The sequence below is a fragment of the Ochotona princeps genome, chromosome 3 (genome assembly GCF_030435755.1).
Source record: "Ochotona princeps isolate mOchPri1 chromosome 3, mOchPri1.hap1, whole genome shotgun sequence".
Taxonomy (NCBI): Eukaryota; Metazoa; Chordata; class Mammalia; order Lagomorpha; family Ochotonidae; genus Ochotona; species Ochotona princeps.
The window spans coordinates 107,345,670-107,364,328 of NC_080834.1; the positions used below are offsets into that span (position 1 = coordinate 107,345,670).

At 43.2% G+C, this 18,659-nt stretch overlaps 2 protein-coding genes and 1 long non-coding RNA gene across 5 annotated transcripts in view; 1 reads left to right on the plus strand and 2 right to left on the minus strand.

Annotated features, from left to right (window-relative positions):
* The window catches only part of PIK3CA (phosphatidylinositol-4,5-bisphosphate 3-kinase catalytic subunit alpha), a 90,337-nt gene extending 86,778 nt beyond the window's left edge, over window positions 1–3,559 (minus strand). For both annotated transcript variants that reach the window (XR_009245085.1, XM_058661064.1), the window contains exon 1: window positions 3,112–3,559. The gene's annotated coding sequence lies outside the window, so the exon portion shown is untranslated. The remainder of the gene's footprint in view (window positions 1–3,111) is intronic.
* A 1,323-nt stretch (window positions 3,560–4,882) lies between these two features.
* LOC131479756 (uncharacterized) lies at window positions 4,883–17,518 on the minus strand. The gene is made up of 4 exons (XR_009245086.1): window positions 17,282–17,518; window positions 14,774–14,918; window positions 5,241–5,356; window positions 4,883–4,982 (listed from the first exon to the last, which is right to left on the minus strand). It is a non-coding gene; the product is annotated as an uncharacterized LOC131479756 (long non-coding RNA).
* ZMAT3 (zinc finger matrin-type 3) overlaps window positions 6,458–18,659 on the plus strand; it is a 101,625-nt gene continuing 89,423 nt past the window's right edge. Inside the window, exon 1 of one of the 2 annotated variants that reach the window (XM_058661072.1) lies at window positions 6,458–6,540. The gene's annotated coding sequence lies outside the window, so the exon portion shown is untranslated. The remainder of the gene's footprint in view (window positions 6,541–18,659) is intronic. The other variant, XM_058661071.1, reaches the window with a different exon arrangement.

An 18,659-nucleotide genomic window follows, 5' to 3' on the forward strand; every position in this document is an offset into this window, starting at 1 on the left:
CCTAAGGGAGTTTCAGGCACAGAAAAGAGAACTGAGTCTAGAGAGAAAAGAGCCAACTCATAAGGGTCTTTTAAAGGACTTGAAAATCTTGCCTTTCAGAAGCAGAGTACTCCTGTTAGTTGGTTCACTCCCCATAAATGCCCATATGAACGGGTGGACAGGACCTGGCGGAAGCCAGCAGCCAGGAGCTGAATACGGGTCTCCCACATAAGTGGCAGAAAATCATGAGTTGAGCCACTGCCTCCCAGTCTGCATGAACAGGAACCTGGAGTCAAGAACTGAAGCGGGATTCGGAATCCAGGCAACATCAGCAGGGGACATGGAAGCCTTAATCATTAGGTTTTCCAACTGGGAATTAAATATGCACACTCACTACTGCAAATACGGAGAAAGGTAACCTTAACTAACCAGTCCTCTCCGATTCTCAGTTTCATTAATTTTACTACAAAAAAAAAAAAAAAAAAGTAGAGGTAGCAGATATAGTGAAGAGTCAAGAAACACATTGGTTTTGTGAAAGAATCTGTCCTTGCCACCTCTCTGGACTCAGAATATCACCCCCTATGGGTAACAATATTGGTCTGTATGTCAGGATTGTCATACAGCTAAATATACTTTAAAAATCTACTTGATAAGGAAAGAATCTTGATTGAACTTGAACTGTAATACTGCACCAAGGTGGAGGAATCCACCAGGGGGGAGGGGCGTGGGGAGGGGTGGGGGATTCCCAGAGCCTATGAAACTGTCACATAATGCATAATAATTAATAAAAAAGTCAAAAAAATCTGCTTGATAAGTGTCCTTAAGTGATACTCTAAAACTTATGTTTCTAAATTATCTTTTAAAAGATAATTTTACTGGAGGTTTTAAAAATCTTCTATGATGTTTAAACAGATTCCATTTAAAGAATCACCTCTAGTTTAGAAATAAAACAGTAATTTAGAAAATTGATCCTTTTAACGCTACTCTAGCTGCTGAAGAGATCAAACGGGATTAAGTTAACTCTCTGCAAATAAACAGATCAACAGAACAAATACCTTTTAAATGTTAATTGCAACTGTTTAAAAATCCTTACTCAGCAAAGGACACTTGTAAGGAAAAAGCTACTTTGTGTACAAAGTAAAATGTTTTAGGGAAAAAGTTACTAAGATTTATTTCGAGTATTTTTAAACGCAATACTCTTTTTGGATGGGTGTTCAAGCAATCTGCTTTAAGTTTTTGTTGTTTTTCTTTTAAGTTTTGTTGTTGTTAAAGGAATGCTCGTTTGGGATGAAGATCTTATCCTGACAGGAAGGAAGCTCTGTCTCCAGGAGGACCCGCTCAATGCAGAGCCAGGCAATGCTGCTTCTCTCTCAGCCCCTTACACAGCCTCCCATCCAGCTTCAGGAGCAGATACACCGTCACGGGGGTGACCTCTCAGTTTACATACAGTATTTGTTTTTAATGCTGCTTCCAATTCATGAATATATTTTTAATTGAACCTGAGAAAATGTCGTTCAAACTTCATTCTCATGCCCAGTCATAATATATTAACGTAATAATACTTGACTTTCTTGTTTTTTCCGTAACACGATTCCTATTATAACTTGCTATCATTTGTTTCAATCACCTATTTTCTGATTTTTTTTTAAAGTGGGAAAACTCACAAGTAATCTTCGAAAGAAATTATGAATGGCATTCCATTTAATTTTGTGCCGGAACATGCGATACAAAAATTTAAAAAACAAAACACGCGGCTCCCTTCAGATAATTTTAGTTGATGACATTGCAGAACGGTTGGTCCGATCATTAAAATTCTCCAAATTGTGTGATGTTTAAATTGAGCTCTGTACTGTTAATTAAATTCTATGCTTGGATTTTAAAAATCACTAAAACTTGAATACACAGACGGGTTAACACATTTAGACTCAAGTTGCGTTGAGAACCAAACTAGCTACACAGTATCTTAACCATTTTTCCAGTCTTGCAACATGAAACAAATTTTGTTCCGTGGAAGCGAATGCCCAATCAACAGCGCCCGCATTGCCCCCGGAACAGCCACAGAATTCACCAGACTTGAGTTGACCTGCCCATGTTTTCTAGAGCTCCCCGCCCCCCGCAACTCCCTGCCTCATCAACTATCACCCAAAACAGCGCCCCGCAAACCCATATCCTGCCTGTGCACAAAGGCAGTGCTGGAATGAGGAAGCTTCACCCAGATGTAATCCCAACTCCCATCACGAGAGACCGTGCAGTTTTCTACAAAGCTCTCGGTCGGGTTCCCCTTACCCTTTACGTAACTCTGCAAACAACTCCCCAATTATTGACATCTAAGAAAAGAGCTTTCGACTCCCAAGCCTGGAAACGGGGTCGGCCACCAGCACCAGAATTCCTTTAGCATCCTAAAATAACCCCCTTCCAATCGCGGTCCAAACACACAGGCTGAAGGGCGGCTGTTTACACTGCTCGATTCGGGGCGCTACCCAACCTTTCCCGACTCAGTCATCGCATAATAGACTTAGTAAAGACACAAGTCACAGGAGATAATGTCTCTAGTCTATGAATGAAATCGCCAAACATTCGATTGTCTCGTTTAAAAGGAAAAAACAAGCTTGAAAAGGAAGGGTGGGAGGGGAGTTGTAGGGTGGGGAGAATGGGTTTTCCTCCAGTACCCCTGCCAGGCAATTTAAACCCGCTGAGAGGCAAAGGCAGGGCCGCCCGGGCTGGCGGGGTCGGACTCCAGGAGTCTTAGGGTGTGACAGCACCTCAGGAAGGGCTAGCGGCTCCGCGCCCGGATCCCCCCACAACGCGGTGTGGGCCGGGTGGGCGTGCGGGACGCGGGAGACCCCGCCAGCGCGGCCGGGGCGGCGGCCCTGGCTGCACTTCCTCAAGCCTCGGGTCGCCCCATCCTTAAAAACAAAACAACACGACGGGCGGAGAGAGGGAGGAAAGGGGAGCGAGGCGGCGGCCCCAGGCAGAAAGGAGAGGGAGCGGGAAGCCCCAGCCTCTGCGGCAGGGCTGGGAGAGGCCGGAGCCCAGGCGGCGGGGAGACGGCCGCCCCTCACGCCGGGCGCGCCCCGGAGTCCCACGGCGCCCACCCGCCCAGCACCGCGCCCACCCGCCCGCTCTACTCACGCTCGGGGCTCCTCCAGGCTCCGCGGCTCCAACCGCATCGGGTCCCGGCCCCGCGGGCGGGGGAGAGGCGAGCGGGCAGCGCGGCCGCCGCCTCCCGGCCCCTCGGCCCCGCCGCTCCGGAGCTGCCCGGCCGGGCCCAAGCCCTGCCTCGCCGGCGGCCCCAGCCCCAGCCGCCGCGGCCGCGGGAGCAGCGCCGCAGACCGGAGCGGCGGCACCGGAACTGCCGCTTTCGCCTGCTCGCCGCCTCTCCTCGCGAGCCCCCGCCGCACGCCCCCGCCCCGTCTCCTTTCTCTGTCGCCCCTGTTTTTTTTTTTTTTTCTTTTGTTTCCAGAATAAACTTTATTGGTCTTTTTCCGCTCACATCGTGTAAACAAACAACGAACTCTTCCCCACCCCCTCGACTCCCCCCTCCTCGGGCAGAGGAGGGTAAGAGCTGAGGAGGGGCCGAGTCTACGTTGTGCCCCGGAAGCAGACGCGCGGAGGAGTGGAAGTGAAACGGAAGAGAGGAGGCGGGGGAAGTGGGCACACCGGGTAACAGCGGGCCAGTGCGCCTGCGCATTTGCTGTTCCGCCCGGACTAGGGGGTGCTGTCAGGGATGGTTTTGAGGCGTGTGACTTTAATTCTCCGGCTTCCGCAGTAATGTGGGTGTTGTGTCATCCTGGGACAGCGTACGCGTCGTATATTTGTTTCTACGAGCGGTGAACAAATTAGGGGAAAGGTGTAGGAAGAAATACTGGGAGCCAGTGAGTTCATTCACTTTTATGCTCACAGAGGAAGCGAGAATTGTTGGGCAGCGGAAAGAGGGGGCGCGGTAGCGAACGGCGGCTGCCAGTGGCTCCCAAGCAGATCCTGGAAAGAAGGTCTTTGGCACCAGCCTTGCTGCGTGTCCTTCTGCCCGGGGCCAGTTTGCAGTGGCAGCCCATCCCTAGGGTGGAATGTATTGCCACAGCCCTCTGCAAGCCTTCCAGTCCTTTCGGGGAAACGGCTCTTCCTGCTTTGTTTCTGGGATTTGATTGGGTCTGCAGGGTTCAGTTCTGACTGCTGCGTGCCCTCAGCCTGGAGCGTCCAGCGTTTGAGACACTCTGCCTGTTTCTTCCCTTTGTGGCTTATCATTTTTATTGTAAACGCGTGGGAACAGTGAATGAAAGTGTGAAGGAAAGTGGTCCCTCGTGGGTTTCCCATTGACTTTTTAAGGAATAGAGGGCGTGGAGGTGAACCGCACTAGAGACTACAGCAAAATTAACTCCCAGAGCAAACAAACAAACAAACAAAAAACACCTGGCGCCACGTTTATAGCTCAATCCTAAATCCGTGCCTCGACACGGTCATGGATTCAGTTAACTGCATTTCCAGTTTTCTCCTCGCTGTCAGTTCTCGTTTTCTCCTCACAGTCCAAGGTCTATGTTCCCTTTCTTGATTTTTAGCAGTTTCAAAACATCATGTTAATCTACAGCAACGAATAATGAAAAGAACAAAAAAGTGTATTTAGTTTCTAGTTAAACTAAGGTATTAATAAATAGTTCTTGGTGGGGAAAAATTATACTAGGGGCATTTTCCCTTCTAAATTTTAAAATAGGCAACAGTTACACGGTTTTTTTGTCATAATTTGCTCTTTTTAAAGATTTATTTATTTTCATTGCAAAGTCAGATAGAGAAGAGGAGAGACAGAGAGGAAGATCTTCTGGCCACTGATTCACTCCCCAAGTGAGCACAATGGTAAGTGCTGCACCAGTCCCAAGCCAGGAGCCAGGAACTTCCTCCAGGTCTCCCATTACTATTTCATTCACAATTGATTCTTTTAGCTGATCTGGTGGTTTCTGATCTTTGTGTGTCTTTGAGTGCTTTCAAAGTTTTTTCAGTAGTCTTCAGTGCTGAAAGTATGTTAACCATTTGTGACAAACCTCGTAGCACAGTGATCAATGAAAGAATGTTTTAAAGAAAAATGATAATAATTTTGAGACAAAATCAAGTAAAAAAAATTGGACTGCTTCAGAATTTTTGTAGCCCAAGGGTTGTAAAGTGAAGAGGTAAAACTTCTAAGTTGAAGCTATTGTTCCATTTCAATATGCTGGAATTATGGGGACAGTTAGTTGCCTTGGGGACTTATTTACATTGAAAAGAAAGATAACCTGGACCGGTGTGGTGGCTTAGCAAGCTAATCTTCCACTTGCAGCTCAAGCATCCTATATGAGTGCCAGTTCCAATGCTGGCTGCTCCACTTCTGATCCAGCTCCCTACTTACGGCCTGGAAAAACAGCAGAGGTTGGTTAAAGTCCTTAAGCACCAGAACACGCATTGGGAGACCCAGAAGTAGCTCCTGCCTTCTGGCTTTGGAACCATCCAGCTTTGGGAGACCCAGAAGTAGCTCCTGCCTTCTGGCTTTGGAACCATCCAGCTTTGGCTCTGGCAGCCATTTGGGGAGTGACCCAGGAGATGGAAAATCTTCCCCCTCTCTCTAGCTCTTTCAAGAAAAAAACAAATCTCTGTTTTTTAAGATAACAGACCCAAATGTGCATTAGGGGTCTGTAATAACACTTAAGTTATTACTAAGCTTTGTAGTCACTTCTACAGGAAGATCAGCTTGATAGCAATATCCTCTGAATGTAGAATTGCCAAGTGAAATGCTGTAACACACCAGGAGAAAGAGAAGCGAACTGCTTCACTTCAGCGAATATGCTTTTAGATTTTTATTTCTTTGAACTTAAGGTTTGTTTTGCCCTGCAGTATCTTGGTGAATGTCATATGTGCACCTACCTATACAGGAACATTTTACGAGTTGCCATTGGGTGAAATGCTACAGAGAACTCAATTATATCAAGTGGGTTGATAATTTAGATTTTCCATATCATTACTGACTTTCTCTATTATACCTGTCAATTGGTAACAGAGGCATCAGTGTCTTCAAGTGTAGCTGTTTATTTGTCCATTCTTGCATTTTTGTGTGTTTTTGTTTCACTATTTTGAAGTTTACTGTCCAGTGCATACACATTTTAGATTTGTGTGTTAAATGAATTGATACTTTTATGCTATGCACCATCTTTCTTCATTCCTGGTAAAATCCTTGTTTTGAAATCTTGGATATAAATATAGCCTTTCCAGCTTTCTTTTCCGGTGATCTTTGGATAATATGTGTTTGCCAGGTTTTGTTTGTTTAACTTTGTTGGTATAGCTAATCTGGGTTACTTGTAGACAACACATAGTGGATCATAAAAAGTTAAAAACAAGCAAAACAAAGTGATTCCAGGGACCAGCACTGTGTGGCACAGCCAGTAAAAAGCTGTTGTTTGCAATAATATCATCGCATATGAATGCTATTTCAACTCTCACTGCTCTGTTTCTGATCCAGGTCCCTGCAGAAGCAGCAGAGTAGAGCCCAGAGCCCAAGTCCCTGAGGCCCTGCCACCCAATTGGGAGAAATAGAAGAAGTTGGTGAGTCTTGACTTCAGCCTGGCCATTGGGGAATGAACCAACAGGTGGAAGATTCTCTATTAACACTGACTTTCAAAATAAATGAATAAATAATTTTAAAAGTAGAATTTTGAAAAGCCCAATCTATCAATCTTAGTTGCTGTTTTATTTTATATATATAATTTATATATAGTCTTTCTTATTATTTATTGCCGGGGTCCATGTGATGGATGTGGAAGACAGGAAGGTGTGAGGAGCATTGCTTTCCTTGAAGGGAGGGCCGCGAAGGAACACCCCCTCCCCCCCCGCTGAGCAGGGCTCCGGCGGGATGTTGCTTTGATCACCTGAATGCAGCCCGCTTTCATTGCCAGACACCGGACTTCCCCACTGAGTTTTCAGTAATCTACCTAGGCATTGTCTGCCCCTGCGGGGTTAACATGTAGTATCTATGTGAGATTGAAAGTTGATGTTACTGATATTCACTTTTAGCAAAATGGTTTTTACCTATTGCTGTCACAGCTGCCTTCATTGGCAATATACTGATTGGGGGGGTTAACTCCACCTTTTGATCCTATGCTAATCAGAGGCATAGCAGAAACCTATTAGGATTTTCCTCCTATTGACTATATGCTAATCAAGGGTGTTCTGTCCCCAGGTGGTGGGAACCTGTGTTCAGGGCTTTTCCTCTCCCATTGATCTTATGCTAATCAAGGGTGCTAACTCTCTAGAGGTAGAGGAAATCTATTTTTACCCTCTTTCTTTGATCTTTGGGTCCTGCCTCCGGAGCTTGCCTTAGGTGAGACAAATGGCAGGCAGAATTATCTTTAGTAACACCCATTTAATCATGATGTAAAAAGTCTGAGCCAGAGTTTAACTGATTCTGTATAAATAAAGCAGACGGCTTTATTGCTGTGGCCACTATCTTCAAGGAATTCTGGTGGTCCGTCTCTTTCTTTCTCTCTTTGCGCCGACTCCACGCACACTTCGCGAGTTCTGAACCCCGGGCCGGAGCTGGACTCCAGCAATTTATTTTATGTTATTGTTTTTATTTTAACTGTATGTCGTTTAGAGAATTTAATTTACATTTAATGTAGTTATTGTAGTTATTGGTATATTTTGGGTTAGTCTTACTGTTGTGTTCCATTTGACATCTCTGTGTTTTTTTTTATGATCCTACCTTCCTGTCCTCTTTTGAATTATTTGAACATATTCTAAGTACTTCATTTTAATTTACATATTGCCTTTTTGGATATAGTCCTTTGTATTATTTTAAAAGGTGTTTATCTATTTGAAAGGCAGAGTTACAGAGAAAGCTCTTCTCACTGCTCGTTCATTCCCCAAGTGGCCTCAGGAGCCTGGAGCTTCATGCTGATCTCCCAGGGGGGTTGTGCAGGGGTCTAACCACTTGAACTGTCTTCCACTGCTGGAGAGCACCAGACTGGAAGAGGAACAGCTGGGGTCACATAAGCACTCCAGAATGGGATGCCAGTGTTGCAAGCAGTGGTTTAACACATTTTGCTGTGACACTGGCCCCTGCATTCTGGTCTTAAGGCCACCAAGGGATGGTTTGTGATTGTTAGTTTTCTAATTGATTCTTTAAAACATAGTTTCTGTTTCTCTGCTGAGAATCTGTTTCTTTCTATTCATTTACTGCATTTGTTAGTCTGTAGCTGCAGAACACAGTAGCCATTTTAAAGTCTGTGTCTGATACTTCCAACAGTCAGGTCATCTCAGGATTGGCATCTGCTGATTGCATTTTCTCTTTAGAATTGGGCAGATTTTCCTATTTATATGTCAATTAATTTTGAGTTGTATACTGGAAAAATTGAGTGCTATTTTGGTTTGATTCTGGGTTCTATTATCTTCTGGGTAATGTTAATTTTTGTTGGCTGTTTCAGTAGATAATCAGCATGATTGGGCACAGTATCATTGAGGGACATTGTTCTGATCTCAGTTCAGGTTCCAGCGGCCTTGCCATGCTGCTTTGATATTACCCTGTGCAAGTGCTATTCAAGAGCAAGCCTGAGACTGGCGCTGTAATTTTAGTTTGAATTCAGGTTTCAGAATCTTTGCTGTGTTTCTTTTGATCTATCCAATATACATAGCTCAAGGGTGAGCCCGGGATTTAGTAGCTTCATGTACACAACCAGTGGATCTTGTTTCCAGCTCTTACTCCTCCCTGGAAATGCCCTCATACTTCTGTGGGTCAGAACCCTGTTTTCCTGGTTTCCCTGGCCAGAAAGGTGGGTGTAGAGCTTTAACCACCCATGCTATCAACCTTGTGCTGCACCATTGTGTGATGAGGGCTTTGCTGGCAGGGGGAGGGGGTAAGTCATGTGATTAAAGGCCAAACAAAACCTTAGGAAACTAATCCTGTTGTAGGTCTTTCCAATTTTGATCACCTGCCATGATTCACTAATTTTTCTCTTATTTTTCAAAGCCTTCAGAAGGCTGCTGCTTTATTTTATCCAGAATTTCAAAGGGAGATTTAGGTTATAGTTGGCTTATAGTACCATTTTGGAGATAGATTTCTGAAATAAAACTATAAATACTTATTATTATGGTTTTGTGTGTGTGTGTGTGTGTATTATGCCACTGTAATGGAAGTTTCATGAGAGCAATGATTTTTTCCTTAGTACTTAGGTATTAGATTTGTAGTAGGAACTCAGTACATATTTGTTGAATGAACAAGATATTGTATCAATTTTATATGCAAATACCAAAATTTAGTGGACAACATGTTGAAATGTACTGACTTGTTGAAAAAGGAACAAGTCTATGTTAGAGATGGAATTGTGGCACTAGAAGTTACTTGTAATCCTGTGCTATAATGACAAGTTCTAACATAGCACTGAAAAAAATCTGCATTTTTCAACTGCCATCTTTTTAAGTATGACTGAACTGAATAATATTCAATTTGGAGCACAGAAATGAGCAATTTGAAAACAATCTTTTAATGTCTGGAGTCAACATTCACATGTAAAATTCACGTGAGTTTGGGAAGCCTTGTGAACTGTTCATCTTAGGAATTCCTAGTTTCTGTTTTATAAGTGCCTCTTGTCTACTGAAATTTTATATCTTGTAGATATTTTTATGACGTTAAATGAGTGGAAGTGGCTCTTAAGGGACGAATAACCAGTTTTACTGCATTTTTAAAAAAAATACTTTACTAAGAAAACAGATTTTGTACCTTGATCACAGTAGAGAACAATTTTCTTAAACTAAAATACAGTTATGTTTAAAGTTGTCAAAGATAGTTGCAATGCCATTGTAGAACTGAAGGGTAAAAAACAAAAACCAAAAACAAAGGCTTTACCTGCTCCATTAAAATATTTCTACCAGAAACAACAAAAATATTTGTTCCTTTGTACCATTTAGTCAAATTAGTTGTGTTTTAGAAGTACAGCATTATGAAGTTCGAAACGAAGGAATACTTCACTGTCAAAACAGTTTTGTAACAACATTTTATTAGAAAGACAGAGTAACAGAGAGGGACAGAAATCTCCCTTCTGCTTCAGTCCTCAGATGCTGCTGTTGACAGCCTGGGCTGAGTTAGGCTCAAACTAGGAACCTGAAACTCCATCCAGGCTTCCCGCATGTGTGGCAGGGGACCACACACATGTGCTGTTTGCCCCGTCCCAGCAGGTATTTATCAGGAAGCTATATTGGAAGTGGAGGAGCCAGGACTCAAGTCAGAACTCCAGAATTTATCTTAATTAATAATGAATACTTATTATATATGTTAATAAAATGTAACAATTGCATTTATTAATAGTAAATAAATGATGTTTTTAGCATACCAGAATTCAGAAATACCTGAGTATCTAAAAGTGTCAACTTCATTGTTTTCTTTCCTCTGTTTCACATTTTCATGGAGATCCTAGAATGCAGCAATTTTGACCCAGCAATTTTGAGTTTCTGCCACCTACGTGCAAAATCTAGATTGAGTTCCTGGCTCCCGGCTGCAGCCTAGCCCAGCCCTAGCCATTACAGGCATTTGGGGAATGAGATTTATCTCTGATTTCTGTGTGGCTCTCTGTTCTTCAAATAAAATAAATATTTTTTTCTCTCTATAAACATACCCTCGCCTTTCTGTCTTTCAAAGAAAAAAGGAAAGAGAAAGAGGTGCCTAGACCTTTCTCTTCTTGTCGGGGATTGAACACAACAGGAGGGCGCTGTGTGTATAGGTCAGAAAGGGGATTCTCAGCGAGAATCCAGTCCACAGGCATCCTCATCTGGGGCTGCTGAGCATCAAGAACTCTCAGGCACAGGTGTGTGAATAGAACCACCCAGTTTTATAGGCTTTGCTTATAGTAACCCGAGTTGTTAGACATGGAGTTGCTTGATCTTCCAGAGTTGCTTTATCGTGGTTGTTATCCAGTCAGATTGCCTTCCCCTTTTCTTGTTTGTGTGAAAATAATTGAGTATTTTAGGGTTAGTAAACTTTTATTGTAAATGTTATGCATATTGTTTTCAAGTTTGATAATGATGATTTCCCCCACTTGAAAATGATAAAATACTTTTGCATGTGTTTTCAAATCTTTTGCCATTTTAATTTTAAGATATAGTTTGAGTCCCTCTGGAATTCCATGTTATGTATACTATGAGTTAGGATTTTAGCTTTTTTTAATGCTGATTTGAAAATACTAATTGTTTTGTTAGCTACAATCACATAACAAACAGAAGTTTGTATCCTAGGACAATTTCCCGGTTATTCTTTTCCATTAATTCAGTAAGTTAGAAGTTAGCACAGGGCACAGTGGAGATGACTCTTCCCTGTTCCAGTTCTGGTTGTGATATTTGAGATAATTGCTTCACTCACATGTCTGGAGCCTCAGCGAGATGACTTGACATAGCTGGTTGCAAACTTTCCAGAACAGCTCAGTTAGGGTCTAGGGTCCCAGTTGTCAGCCATGTATGAGTTTCTGGGTTCCTCTTTATGCGATCTCATAGGCTCTTCCTTTTCTCTTGGCCTCTTGCTGTTGTTTTGTTAGCAAGGTAACTGATTTTCTTCCTGGTAGTTTGGGACTTTTTAGAGTACAAAAGTGGAAGCTGTCAAGCCTGTTAAGACTCAGTATGAAATACCGATTTATGTTGGTCATATTCTATTTGTTAAAGCAGTTCTTTGGCCCAGCCTAGGTTCTAGGGGAGAAAACTATACAAAGGCACAATCACTATGAGGTGAAGTTCATTTGAGGTCATCAGTTAAATACTATTTATTAAACAGCATTGGCTTTCTTCAGTATCTTGAAATACTGTATTTCTTATATAATAAATTCTTGCATAAACTTGAACCTGTTTCTGGACTGTGTTCTGTTCTATTACTCTATGCTAGCATGACAGTGTTATAATAAGGAAAAACTGTAAATAGTTTAATTATTGATGGTCCTGTCACTAAAGTTCATTCATTTATTTATTCAACAAATATTTGTTAAAAGGAATGTCAAATACTCTTCTAAAAACTGTACAGCAGTTAACAAAATAAAATAGCAATTGACAGAACAGACAAAATTCCCTGCTTTCACATAGCTTACATTCTTGTGGGAGAGAGATAATAAAGAAAAGTACATAGTGTGTTGGAGGGTAATTAATCTGGTGGAGAAAAATCTGGAACAGGATAAAAAGTGCTGAATGACGCTTGTGATTTTTGAAGGGATGATCAAGAAAGTCAACACTGAGATTTGAGTAAACTTTACAAGAAATACAGGACCAAGTAAAGTCAACGCAGGGTTAAGGGTTGAGAGAAAAGTCCTAAGCCATTAAAGTAGATGAACTAGATCAAGAAATTGCAACATGGATACATGGATACAGCAGTAAATGTAGCATACAAGATTATAAAAATTGGGAATAATAAACTATTTCTAATTCTCAAAATCTGGGCAGTTAAAGTACTAAACATATACATATGGGTAAAATTAACTACCAACTTCTTGTTAGCTTCTTTAACTTCTTCTCTATTCTTCTGATAATACCAAATTTTTAAACTTTTGTCAATATGTTGAGTGAAAATGTTATTTTGTTTTAATGTTACTGGTAAATTTCCTTATCTATTGCTTTGTTTTAAAAATTTTAGCACAAGAACATGTATACATAAAGTAGAATATCATTAAACAAATTATGTGGAAAGTAGTAATTTATATTTTGTTTCTTTTAGTTTTTTTAAAAGAAAAGATTTATTTTTGTTGGAAAGGCAGATTTACAGAGAGAAGGAGGCAGAAAGATCTTTCTTATACTGGTTTACTCCTTTTTTTGTTTCTTGTTTTTTTAATATATATATTTTTTATTAATTACATTACATTATGTGACACAGCTTCATAGGCTGTGGGAATCCCCCAACCCCTCCCCGTGCCCTCCCCCCATGGTGGATTCCTCCACCTTGTTGCAGTATTACAGTTCAAATTCAGTCAAGATTCTTTCATTGCAAGCATACACCAAGCATAAAGTCCAGCTTCTTATTGTCCAGATCAGTTCAACAGTTTCTTGGGGAGACCATTTCTGGTCTGAAGGCGGAGCTGGCAGAATATCATCCCGATCAATTTAAAGCCACAGCATAACATCAACGACAATTTACAACATTATGGAATTAATTGACATGGTATTGAGTAACCAGTGTTTAAAAAAATGCAAGTTCTTAACCACATCCTGTGACATTTCAATTTTAGTTTATACACAGAACCGGCTGCTATACACCTTAAAATGGCTATATGGCTTACTTCTGTTGTGGCTACAATGTCTGGAACTGAACCGATCTGAAGCCAATAGCCAGGAGCCTCTTCCAGGTCTCCCAGAAGGGCTCAAGGTCCCAAGGCTTTGAGCAATTCTCTACTGCTTTCTCAGGCTACAAGTAGGGAGTCTGATGGGAAGTGGAATAGTCATGACATACACCCACACTTATATGGGATCCTGGTGCCTGCAAGGCAAGGATTTAGCAGCTGAGCCATCATGCTGGCCGTTATTCTTGTTTTTGAAGTCAGTGTCAAACTGTTCTGTTATTTCAAGTATTAGTATAATTGTATTATTTTGCAATTTCTTGATTTAGCTCTTTTTAATAGATACATATGTATTTTGGTTTCCCTACATCCTATATCCTTAGTAGAATAATATAATTTTCGGGCCCAACACGGTGGCTAAAGTATTTATCTTGTATGTGCCACAATCCCACATTGGTATTGGTTTGTGTCCCAACTGCTGCACTTCCCATCCAGCTCCCTGCCTGTGGCCTGCGCAAGCAGTGGAGGATAGCCCAAAGCCTTGGGACTCTGCACCGGCATGGGAGACCCAGGATAAGCTCCTGGCTCTTGGCTTCAAATTGGTTCAGCTCCTGCCATTGAAGCCACTTGGGAAGTGAACCAGCTGATGGAGGATCTTTCTTTCTGTCTCTCTTTCCCTCTGTAAATATGACTTTCCAATACAAATAAATAAATCTTCAAACAAACAAAAAGAATAATTTTCAGCCAAGTATCCATAATTACATTATGACTACATTAATATTATTTACTACAGAGCTAGGCAATGCATACTCTTCTATCTGGAAAAGTCTTAAATTTTGCTTAAATAATTGTATCATTTATCACATGATTTTTCTGTGGATCTATTTTTTTTCCAGATATTGGTTAAATTCTGATATATTTCTAAAACTGATTTTTCCCCCCAGTGCTCAGATACATCAGATAATCGAAATTCCACTGTTTTTTCTCAAAGTCTCTTCCTGGAGCCTCATCCCAGCCAGGGGTGCCTGTCAGCCGAGACTTCCTAAGCTGTTTTTTGTTTTAGAGTACATGTTTGCTGGATCTCACGCTTTTCTCTTTATCGAATACTTCCTCATTTTGGAGGAATGCTCTTTCAGTATGTTCCCAAGAAAGAATAAATGGGAAGCGAATTCTCTGAGATCCTGAATGTTTAAAGGATCTTCATCCTAGTTGCATTTTGGAATTATATTCAAGAGACTGAAAAACAGAAACAAAACATGTGCCCAGGCTCTGGTTCAGACTGACAAAATCAGAACTCATGATACTAGCATTTAATAGTTCCCCCAGGAAATTCTAATGTGATACCACTGCTGAGAGCCCAGACATCTCACCCTTGAAATGGTGGAATGGCTGGATGTGGTATGCAGATAATTGAGATTGTTCCTGAGATTCCTCCTCCTGAAACACAGATCTATATTACACTCCTCCCTTGTATGTGGCTAATACAAGCACATACAGTAAACTGGTAATCAAACGATAGATTATCCTGGGTGAACCTTACTTACCAGGCAATGCCTTTAACAAAAGGCAAAACATCAAAGAACTGCTTTCTTGTTTGCCTTGAAGATGAAGCAAGCTGCCATGTTCTGAGAGGAGGGGCCCATAGGCAAGGATCTGAGTGAAGCCATGACTGTTGAGAGCAATCTGTGGCTGAAGGCCAGCTAAAAAGACAAGAACCTGTTATGCAACTTTAAGGAACTAACTTGTGTGAAAACAGCAAATGAGCCTAGAAGAGGAATCGGAGCTCCAGATGAGACCACAGATGTAGCTGCCCCTTCAATTGCTACCTTGTAATACTCTGAGCAATTAACCCAGCTACTGGGCCCAGACTTCTAATCCACAGAGACTGTGCAATAACAAGTCTGTGAATGAAATGATAGTCATTTGGTATACAGAAACAGGAAACTGATCATCTAGCTGGATCTAAAATCTGTGAGGAAATAATCTCTGTGAATGCTAGAGACATAACTCCACTGGCTTTTAGTTTCCTTTATTGCTACAGTGAAATAAAATGCCATTCTGGTGCACAGTTTTTGGGAGCCATTTGTGAATAAATTTCACATATAACATCATTATCTCACCATATTTTGGAATATGTATGTCCCATTAGGAAATTCTTTTGTAATTATTAATATTATAAATGTAAAAATTATAACTGGTAAATATTACACATATTTTTGGGATATCGTTTCATTAAATGAAGATATATATGTTTCTTATATTTAATCAGGGTAAAATATTTTCAACCATTTATTATCATTTTAATTAGTTAATCATTTAAAATTTTATTTTTTACGATGTTTACATATCTGAAAAGGATACATGCCCATATTGACCTCCAGCCACAGTGGGAAGGGTCAAAGAATAGGGGAAATTGAATGAGACCATTATTTCTGATTTTTCTTTTCTTTTCCCTGCATCTAGGGGCAGGGAAGGAAATAGGAGAGACGCTGCACCCAGCATCCCAACATTTTTGAAATGCTTTTCAATTGCTTCACGGATGAGGAAATCCTACCAAAGTCTGTTGGCTGACATAGTCCATCTTAGAGAATTGATTTGTCCAGATACTTGCTGTCAAAGCCTGGCTGGGAGAGCTGTCCAATTTGTTCTGCCCTCCATCCTCTGCTATAGTACTAGATGTCCTCTGCAGGCCCCAGTGAACTGCTATATCACCCATGTTCATCTGGCATGCCATCTACTGCACAGGCCTCAGCAACTGTGGAGACTGAGTTCTGACACATGCGCTCCATGATCTGATCATATCCTGTGATTTTTCCCCATGGTTGGAGCTCTGAGTTCAGTGATTCATGATTCATTCGGGGGAGTCTGCAGGCAAATCTGCCCTGCAGAGACCCCCAGACCTGACTCCTGTGTGTGCCAGCCAATACAGGGTCTGGTTAGTCCATCAACCACATCAACCTACACACACACTTGCTGGTAGTTGTAGTCACTTGCTCAGTTCTGTCTCCAGTCCCATCTCATATGCAAACCAACGGATGCTGCAGCGCAACCAACCCTGCTCACCACATATTCAGCCCTCATGCACAGCAGCAGGAACTGCAACCCTGAGGAATGACCCCCAGTAACCACCACAGTCCCATCCCCAGCCCTGGTTCTTGTCATGCTGATATGTGCAGCAGACTGGTCCAGTCTGTCCTGCATCCTATTTGGCTCTCGTACACATTAACAGGTGCTACAGTCTAGCTCAACACAACTATGCAGGCCACACTCATGCGAGTGGGTGCCACTGCTTATCCAGCCAGGCCTGTCCCCAGCCCTGGTTTGCATGTTCACCAGAGGGAACTGCAGCATATCAGTAGTTTCCCTACTAGGCAAACTCCCAGCCCTGGATCTTGCACTTTCCAAGTGAATCTGCAGTCTACCCTGACAGGATTTGGCCCTAGGTACAACACCTGCTAGTCAATGCTGTGGCAAAGCTTAGCAGCCTGCACTTAATTCTGGCTCATGCATGGGCCAGTGGAATCAGTTGTTTAGCCCATTCTGGCTCTCCCCACAAACCAGCTCACATGCAGGCTGATGGGTGTTATTCCCAGCTTGGTCTGCCCCCAATTCTAGCTCTCATGCTTACCAGCAGGAGCAGTGGCCCAGCAGGGAAGCCCCTGCAACTCCCCACTATACTTGTCCCTCATCCTGGGTCTTATGTCTGCTGGTGAGTGCTGTGGCCCACACTGGCATGGCTTACCTCACCTCAGCATTCGTTAGTGGGTACTGTAGCCTGACCTGTCCCTGTCTGCCCCCAGTTCCAACTCCTTAAGGCAGTTGCTTGAGCTGAGCACAGTCTGGACTGTCCCCAGTCCCAGCCCTAATGTGAACTGGCTGGTGTTGCAGGCCAAACAGGCCTGTCCTGCACCCTGTGCTGGTTCTCACATCTGCCAATGGGTTCTATGAACAGACCCAGCGTGGCCTGCCCCCAGACTGATGCACACATATGCCAGTGGGCACTGTAGCCTAGGTCTAGGCTGTTCCCAGCCTTAGTTCTTGCACTCATCTACCAGAATGTGTCCTGGCAGAGGAGTTCCTCAAGCTCTTCTACCAGGTCATCTCCCCAGAGAGATCTCATGCACACCTGTGTGGGTTTGGTCCAGGCTAAGTTAACCCACTTCCTATTCTGGCAGGTAGAGCAGCCCTGCCTGATCAGCCCACACACATTCCAGCTCTTACTGTTGGGTGCTATAGCCCAACCATGCCTGGCACACACACAGACCCAGCTCTCACATGGTTCAGTGGGTGCCAAGACCTAACCCAACATACCCTACCCTCTCTGGCTCTTGTGAGCACCAGCGGGTGCTGGAGCCTAGCCCAGTGTGGCATACTCCAGACCTAGTCTACACCCATGTTGAGGGATGCTGTAGTCATATCCAGCCCAGTTCACGGCTCCCATTCTGGCTCACCATTGGGAACTGCAGCCCAGATGGGGCATCCCCTTAGCTCCCCAACCAGGCCTACTCCTAGCTACGTATCTTGCATGTGTAACTCATTACCTAGTTTGGCCTTTGCCATTGATGCTGCAGCCTGACCTGGCCTGGCCTACCCCCAGTTCCAGCTGACTGGTGGGTGCTACAGCCTAGCCCTGCCTAGCCTGCCCCCATCTCTAGCTTTCATGTAAACCAGTAGGTGTGATAGTCTAGCCTAGCCTGGTATATCCCACACCACTTCCTGGCTCCTACACAAGCCAGTATGCTATTGTTTTCCCCGGCCCTGCCTGGGACATTCCCCAGAGCCAACCCAGACACCTTCTGACAAGTGAAGTAGCCCTGCCTAGCCTGACCATCACCCAGCCCTGATTCATGTATTCACCAATTGGAGCAACAGCCCACCAGGGGAGTTTCCCAAGTTCCCCAACTAGGTCCACTCCCAGACGCAGATTTCATGTGTGCCAATGGGTGTTAGGTCCTTACATGGCATATTCAGTCCCCAGGCTCGGCCTTTGTGTGTGTTGTTGGAGATTGTGACCTGGCCTGCCCCACACCCAACTCTTGTGTGCATCTGTGGATATTATAGCCTGGACCATCCTGACCTATTCCCAATGCCAGTACTCATGAGTGTTGGTGAATTCCATGGTCATGCCTAACTCAGCCCATCACCACCTCCAGCCCTCAAGCAAACCAGCTGATACGACAGCCCCAAAGGGTTGAGCCTAGGCTCAGTTCTCTTGTGTACTTAATGTCTCTTGTGTGATTAGTGTCATGGCCAAACCTAATGTGGTCCACACCCTGCTCTGACATTCACTTGGGGGTACTGTGGTCAAGCCCTGCCAGGCAGGCCCCATTCATGACTTTCATGTGTATCATTAGATACTGGTTGATACCAACAGTCCCAGCTCAGGTCTCCCATGTCGGTGGGTGTATTGGTTTGGCCCCAAAGGTCCTC